Consider the following 9,546-nt stretch of genomic DNA (forward strand, 5'->3'; position numbering starts at 1 on the left):
ATACAATTTCATATGTTTAACCGTGAAAATTCTACTTATATTTTTTTAATTTTATCATAAGTGATATGGTAATCAATTAAGATCCATACTTTTTCTAAACTTCTCATGCATGGTGGAACAAGTACGTTAACATAATCACGTTATATATAAACTGAAATTTTGGTCATTCACTGTTCTAATGAATATTCATGAGTGCTAAAATCATGTCCAGATGGCCCAACGTTTTCCCAAACGTTGGCATAATGGATTTTTTTTTCGAACAACCCAGGAACAAACTAGATTCCAACGTTGTCCCACCGTCACAGTTACTATTTTCACTATTCAAGTCAATCTATATTGCAACCAGATTTTGCAGGTTGGATCATGTATACAAATGAAAATAATGGTTGACAATATTATGGTGTCACAAAAACATTTAAAAAATGGATCTCCTCGACATATATTTCCAACGTTTTAAAAAACAATGAAATATCCGATTATCATATTGTCGAAATATTTTATTATGGCCTTTCTATAGAACGTTTGATGTCAGAGTTATAATCATAATAGTTAGGCCGCTTTATACGAGTGTTTCAAAGCTCACAGTTGGGCTGACTAATGTAAACAATGAATTAAAAAAAACTATGCTAGTCTTGAAAATAAGAGTTTTAAGTGAGGATTTGAACATTTCAATAGAGGGAGCATTTTTAAATAATATAATATAATATAATAATATTTTTCAACACATTTTGTTTTCATCATCAGTATTTTCAAAATGAAATAAAAATTGATTTTCTTGAAAAATGTCAATATGATCTTATGAAAACATCAAAAGAATTATCCTTCCATTAGATTTAATTGACCTTTTTGAAAACGTTAAACAAATTGTTAAAATAAAAGCTTAGTGGAAATATTCTAAACATATTGTTTGGTGACTTTTATGACGTTTGATTTTGCCGTCATTACATTTTGATAACACGATAAAGCGAATACATTGCAAATATGTTCTTAAGATGTCCCTTTTATTTCTGAAAAGTCATCATGAAAATGTGAGAAATTGTTTTTTCAACATGAATTCTTATTTATAGGGTTTTTATTGAGGTAGAAATCATTTAAAACAGTGTTCAGTATATCTTTTAAATACTTTCTCTTGACCTTTCTAGAACGTTTAATGTTATTGAAGTAATATTCTAATAACATTTTGAAAATGTTATTTTGTTTCTGATAAAATATTAATATGATGCTGTTTATAATAAGTTTTTATAAACGTTTAGGGAAAACAAAAGAATTTTTTTCAAGAATATTTAGTCAAAATATTCTGAGAACATAATTTCATAACTTTTCTAAAACTTTTAATGCTATTACCATTAAGTTTTACCAATGTTTTAAGATGGTATCTTTTTAATATCCAATGTATTTACCGTAATGTTAGTAAAATGTTATATTGTTTCTGAAAATATGTAAGTATATCATAAAAACATCAAAATAAGAATTTTTTGTTGTACATTTCATTAGCATTTTGGGAAAACAGAAAACAATTTTTTCATATATGTTTCGTTATTTTTTAATAGCATATATTTCCATCATTTTTCGAGAATGTTTGATATTATTGTCACACCCAATGTATAACATTATAAAGATGTCAGTTAAATGTGATTGTGTTTTTCTTAAAATGTTAAAATTATATCACAAAAATGTCAAATTTTTTGTGGTTCTAATACATTCTTAAAACATTTTTGGAAAACAGCAGAAAAACATTATTCAAAAATGTTTTGTTTAAATATTTTGAAAACATATTTCTCTTGATCTTTTTTTTATAACATTAGATGTTATTGTCATAACTTAAAAACGTTTTTGAAATGTTATTTTTACATTAATTATGTAACATTATAGAAACGTTAGAAAAATATTAGTTTGTTTTCTTTAGAATATTCACGTCATTTTAACATCAAGAATGGACATTTTGATTAGATGTTTTAATAAAATTTCAGAAATTTTTTTTTTTAATGTTTTTTTTGGTCAGGCCATCAAAACATTATATGCTTGACACATTATATACAACGCTCATTTAATGTTTTACATAAGTGGAATAATGTTTCATTATTGCAAATGTTCTTTAAAAATGTTTTTTAAGCATTTCTAACATCTTTAATAAATGTTATTATAACGTTATGTGTTAGCTGGGAATGGATAAATCCAAATGCGGATACAAGAATTGATATTCGACTGCCAACCCGCCCCCCTGAAAAGTTGAAGGCTCTACCACTGCTTTTCAAGCATTTTCACCACCTAGGCCTACCGCTTTTTACTCTCCTAACAATGAAATCTACCGCTTTAAAAAAAAATGTAATACATAAAAGCGATTCAATGACTACGGTAATGCTCCCCAAACATGCTAAACTCTTAGCTCCATGCTCTTATCAGCCAACACCAGTATGTATTATGGTGATTACACCGCAAAGTAGAAGGCTATATAGGCGGGGTGTGGCGTTACTAGAGATCAAGAGTACTAGTATTCAAAATCTTATGCGCAATGCACCGTTCCCGGGCACCGTTTCATTATAAAGATTCCTAGACATATAGTTATTTTCATTCACTGAAATTTTTTTTTCTTCAAAACTTGACAAGCATTTTGCTGCTTCAAACATGGACAACATTTATGAGTATATTTTTAAAGAATGGGAGTGTGTATATAGTGCCGTTGTGCAGAGATAATTTAAACATAATATAATTATTAATAAGAATCCTTTTCCCATTGATATGCATTAATTATTGTGCTATTTCCACGCTATTGGAAGCTTATATTGTGGTCTGTGAAAGCCTGATTCATTTCATAAGATACCCCTATTCCTGACAATCATTTTCCACTTTTTTCATTTAACCAGTGAAAAAAATCTTCAATAGGTCTTTAACCGACAGCTGTTCAGTGATAGATGGTAGTATATTGCAATTACGTGCATAATTTTAAATATACATGTACATATAACTTGATGTAGACATGGAACTGCAACCATGATATGGGGGTGCCCCCAATTTTTTAGGTCAATTAATATATAGTTATCATCCAACACAGGGGCCGCGGAACGGTTTTCAGAGTGGGGGGGGGGGGGCTGACCATGCAAAAAATCACAATCCTATGGTAATTTTACGTTTTTGTACACGGTTTTGGAAAAAAATGGGGGGCTGAAGCCCCCCCCCCCCCCCGCTTCCGCGGCCCTTGCAACACCCCCGCCCTCCCTGCTTGGACCAGTTTATGTTACTGCATGCGGCTAATATTGATTTCAGTCGACAAATTTTATTCAATTTTGAAGGAGTTACCATGGTTATGAAAAGCGTACATCGAATGCCTCAAATGTAATATAGTCCAGGATAGGCCCCATAGATAATTGACCAAACCTTGTTTTTTTATATATACAATATTTTTTAATGGTTTCTTGTCAATTCGAGGGTGCTGATTACGAATCTGAATGATGCCACTCGTGTAACCTTTAGCATTTTCCGCAAATTGGCAAAATCCAATATGGCCGCCAAAATATATAAATTACCCATGAAAATCATACAATTTTCCGCGTATTGGCTATGAAATGCATGAAATTGTGTGGCAGGAGTGAAAAACTCTCTGAAAAAATAATTTTTGACAAAATATTTATTTTCCTGATATTCAAAATGGCCGCCATAGGCAATTGTATACTCTATTATGTACAATATGAATATGGAAAACTAATTTTCACAAAAATAAGCACTAAACTGCAAAAAATCGCGATGTATGAACGAAGTAATATATGCAAATCTTCATTACTAATGAGATATATCATTTATTATGTCATATATGGGAACATTGCTGTATTTGTATATCTAAAATAGCTGCCACTGGCCCAAGGAGTATTATTTACAATGGCAAAGACCGGGGCCAAAAAATGACAAGAGTGAGCACTAAAATGCATATTATTAAGGTAAACGAGTGGAATACTGACTAAAACCATAATTGTTAATATGCCATTTATGTGATAAATGCTGTATTTTGAAATCCAAAATGGCTGCCATAGGCCCTATATTTATCATGTACAATGCGAATGGCGAAACTAATTTTCACACGAGTAAGAAACATAAAATGCATGTAATTGTGATGTACGAGTGAAATATTGTCTGACAACATTGTTTTATAGCAAGACATATCATTTCTTTTGTCATGCATGAGATAAGTGATTATGAAATTCAAAATGGCCCCTATAGGCCCTAACAGTTGTATCTACAATGTGAATGGGGACATATAATTTTGTAAGAATTTGGATTTGCTTGACTATGACATCCATATAATCCTGTTGTATGAGTAAAATGTTATTTGAAAACATATATTTGTTTATAAATTATAGCATTTCTTCTGCCATATAGGTGATAAATACTGTATTTTGACATTCAAAATAACCTCTACAAGCCCTAACTAAATTATGTAACATGCGAATAGGGAAACTAATTTTCACAAGAGTGAGAATCATAAAATGCATATAACTGTGATGCACGAGTAAAATTGTTGTCTTAAACATGATTTCTAACTGAATACATCACATATTGGTCATGGAGGTAATAAATGCTGTACTTTAAAATCCAAAATGGCTGCCATAGGTCCTAAAAGTATTGTGTACATTGTAACATGGGACATATGATTTGGACAGAATTTGGCTTTGCTTGACTCTAAATATTGCATATAATTGTGAATTGTGATGTAAGGGTGAAATATTGTCTAAAACCATGGTTTCTAACGAGATATATCATAATGTTGTGTAATTAAGGTGATAAATGCTGCATTTTTAATTGAAAATGGCCACCATAGGCCCTTATCGTAAAATATACAATTTGAGTGGAGACAAATAATGTTCACAAAAAGGGCATATGGCAGCCATTTTGAATGTTGAAATACAGTATTTTTTTATCACCTAAATTACATAAGATATGATATATTTTGTTATAAATCAAGTTTTCAGACAATATTTCAAGCAAAGCCAAATTCTGTTGAAATGATTTGTTCCCATTCACATTGTGCATTATACCGTAAGGGCATGTAGCGGCCATTTTGACTTTCAAATAACAGTATTTATCACCTAACTGGCAGAATAAATGATATATCTTAATATAAATTATGCTTTCAGACAGTATTTTACTCATATATCACTATTACGTGCATTTATGGTGCTCACTCCTGTGAATATTGGTTTCCCACTTTGCATTGTACATATTACCGTTAATGTCTATGGCGGCCATTTTGAAAGTCAAAATACAGTAGTTAACACAAACTTGAAACCTGAATGATATATTTCGTTAGAAAATACGTTTTTAGACAGTATCCCATTAATTTATTACATATATATATGCATTTTAGTGCTCACTCTTGTGATTTCTTTGCTCCCTTTCTCATTGCGCATAATACTTTTAGGGCCTTTGGCAGCCATTTTGAATATCAAAATACAACATTCATCACATACATGGCATGATAATACTGTATTTCGTCAACAACTATGTTTTTAGTCAGTATTCTACTCGTTTAATCTTAATAATATGCATTTTAGTGATCACTCTTGTGAATGTTTTGGACCCCATTGCCATTGTATGCAATACTGTTTGGGCCAGTGGTGGCTATTTTAGAGATCAAAATACAGCAATGTTCCCATATATGACATAATAAATGATATATCTCATTAGTAATGATGATTTGCATATATTACTTCGTTCATACATCGCGATTTTTTGCAGTTTAGTGCTCATTTTTGTGAAAATTAGTTTTCCCTATTCATATTGTACATAATAGAGTATACAAGGGCCTATGGCAGCAATTTTGAATATCAGGAAAATAAATATTTTGTCAAAAATTATTTTTTTCAGAGAGTATTTCACTCCTGCCACACAATTTCATGCATTTCATAGCCAATGTGCGGACAATTTTATGATTTTCATGGGTAATTTGCATATTTTGGCGGCCATATTGGATTTTGCCAATTTGCGGAAAATGCTCAAGGTTACACGAGTGGCATCATTCAGATTCGGAATCAGCACCCTCGAATTGACAAGAAACCATAAAAAAATATTGTATATATAAAAAAAACAAGGTTATGCCTCTTCTATCCTGGACTAATAGACATGATTTCTTCTTCAAAATGCCTCAAGTGTTTATAGTTTGATAAACGACCATTATAAGACTGATGACTATGATAATATTCTAATGAAACCATCGAGTTATATTCCTTCAAAATGCTTGCCAGAAATACACACGTCCTTAATTGGTAGGGGTCATATTGTCATTGTTATACGTGAACATTAAATTGAGAATTGAAAGCGCTTTTTAAATGTACCAAATTGATCCCTAAATTTGCCATGTATTTCACCCTGGGAGGGGGAGGAGGGCAATTATAAACCCACTCCCTGACACTCCCCGCTAGGTCACTTGGTGCCCTCGCCGAGTCTACCGCTTTTGCAGTCTTCTATGTTGGCAAGTTTGTTTGTTACAGTAAAGATGGGGGCTTCATAAAATAATAATAAAAAAATAATTTTTAAGGTGTCTAAAATATTGCTTTAGCTTTTTTTTTTGGGGGGGGTGCAGGTTTCTTTCGAGCCTTTCTATTATCAATAAAATCTGAGAAAATGTATATTCAACACCCCCATATTGAAGAGGGAAAAAAATTACCTCTTAATTCCAATATTTAAAAGATTTTTCAATCAAATAAAGACTTCATACTGGTCTTCCAACATGTATGTTCCATTTGTCTAAATAAATGGGTGTGACTTAAGCATTTTTGTTCAAATTGATTTCATTTGCTTGTTATCAGTATCTACAACTATGCAACTCATCCATCATCATCACACACACATTTATAATCTGAAAAACATTCATTTATTAATATTATTTCAACAACTTTATGACCAAATTGATAAACAAGAACATCATTCATTGAAAATTCTGTCAGTCACTTTATTCAATATAAAAATTTCAAAGACTGAGGAAGAACAAATCAGAGCAAATTTAACACAGAAAAATCAAAATCAGATACATTAAAATGCAGAGATCAAAAATACAATTTTTCTACAAGTCTGCATGGATCATAATAGTGCTTGAATGACATATCTTAACTTTAACAAGATATAAATACTGGATATAATTTGATTGGTCTCATTTGAATAGGATTAATTTAAATTTCATTGGAATCAAGCTTTTATTATTTAAAACCTCATTTATTTAAAAACACTGAAATGACAATTCATACAATATACAGATTAAAGGTAATAACAGGATAGTTAAATGCACTACAAATCATCTCAAATGCTGTTAAATTACATCACCAAAAAGAAACGATCAAGAAAAATAACTTACAAAATCAACTGTTACGACAGGAAAATCAAGAGAATGACACCCCCCCTAGTAAAAAAAGATCCGACATGCAAAGAACTTAGGCATTTTTTTGCATATTTTTATTCCTTTGACATGGGAATTTGGACCCCCCCCCCCCCCGAAAAAATAAAAAAATAAATGGAGAAGAAATATAAAACGACGAATCATTTGTTACTTGAAGGGTACCAATTAGACTAATGTTTAACTACAAATTTTGGAAATCATATTTATTAATTTTATTGAGGGTTTGCTTAAGTCAAATGATCATTCATTCATTCCTATGGAGCAATTAAACACCAACATTTGACTCATTTTGCCCTGAGTTTTTGTTGCAATAACATGTACAAATAATTTCAAATGCAACAATACAAGACAAACACACACAAAATGAAAAGAAAAAAACAACAAAACATTCATATTTATGACAGAGAAATAACAGGTGGAATTACAATTTATCGCTAGACATCTAGAAGCAAACTCAATTTTCAGCTTATATTGTCTAGAGGAGTGCAGCAAAATACTGGTCAATGAACAACTAGCAAATAGCCTCACTAATTCAGACACAAAACAGACGGATTAACATTTCTGGAATAAAAATTATATTTGATTTACTCGAGATAAGCAATCCCAAACTCACTACCAAATACACTGTTTAAAATTATCTCCAGCAGTTGTGAATTTCGTGCAGGGGTCAAAATGAACCCTCTCTAGTTGTTAATTCAGCTAATCTTACTAGATGTCACTCCATCATTCTTACTCATCATTTGGCACAGATTCCTCCTTCCAGCTACAATCAAATTAAAGTATACATTGATTCTGGATTCAAGCATCATGTTACTGCTTACACTTCTACTATTTAGATATCAAAACTTTAAACAGGAAAGGTTTAATGAATACCACCAGTAGCCCCTTTTTTCACTTAAAAGTTCAAATAAAGAACCATTTTGAACTTTGCTAGAATATACATGGAAATACAAGATGTTATGAGAACAAATTTACATTCAGATACATAAATATATTCAACCACAACCAATATGTCATCATAGTACTGATTAATTGTGATATCATGAGTATTATTTTGTATATCATAGGAATGTAACAAGTTGAACATATAAACAAATATTTAACCATTTGCTGATAATTCCTATAGTAACAGAGCTATACAGAAACAATGGACTTGAGATTTTCTTAATATAAAATTGGGGGAGGATAATACAATTCCACACTGTGAAATAATAATACATCATTCAGTGAAAATAAAAACTCTGATTAACACTCCTAATGAATATTCCGATGAGTAACAATTCATACAGCTTTTTTCCCAAATATATCAATAGTCATCATTATCATACTGCAGCAAGTTTGGAAAATTACATTTTAATTCTGAGGCATTGAAACAGGAATCCCCAAATGAGAATAATACACATACCGATAAGCACACATGAATGTTTTGTTTGTTTAAAAATTACAAATCGAATATATTCAGCCCTAGGAGGACACCATAAAAGGGGGCTATAGAGGTTATTGGCTCATGGAAATGAATTGAATTTTACAAGATAACAGCAAAATGTCATTTGCCATTAAAGGAGAATGAAACCCTTGAAACCAGCTGAATCCATATAAAAGAGAAAAATCAAAGAAACATATTGTTGAAAGTTTGAGGAAGATTGAATGAATAATATGAAAGTTATGAGCATTTGAATATTGAGATCACTAATGCCATGTAGATCCTCCCATTGGCAATGCGACCAAGATCTGTGATGTCACACACGTACAACTCCCTCATTACTTTAGTACTTATTTCACTTATATTCTCACTTTTATAGAGTCTATCCCAAGGTGAGGTGTTCTCTTTATGAGAGGACAAGTACAGAGGTTTCACAACATTATATCATTGATGAATCGTTTGTCATATGATTAGAATGAGCAAAAAGAGATGTTTTGGGGTATATTTTCAGTGTCCAAAACTGGACAACTCTCCCCTTTTGGACACTGAAAATGTACCCCAAAACATCTCTTTTTGCTCATTCTAATCATATGACAAACGATTCATCATTGATATAATGTTGTGAAACCTCTGTACTTGTCCTCTCATAAAGAGAACACCTCACCTTGTGATAGACTCTATAAAAGTGAGAATATAAGTGAAATAAGTACTAAAGTAATGAGGGAGTTGTACGTGTGTGACA

The sequence above is a fragment of the Lytechinus pictus genome, chromosome 2 (assembly GCF_037042905.1).
Source record: "Lytechinus pictus isolate F3 Inbred chromosome 2, Lp3.0, whole genome shotgun sequence".
NCBI lineage: Eukaryota > Metazoa > Echinodermata > Echinoidea > Temnopleuroida > Toxopneustidae > Lytechinus > Lytechinus pictus.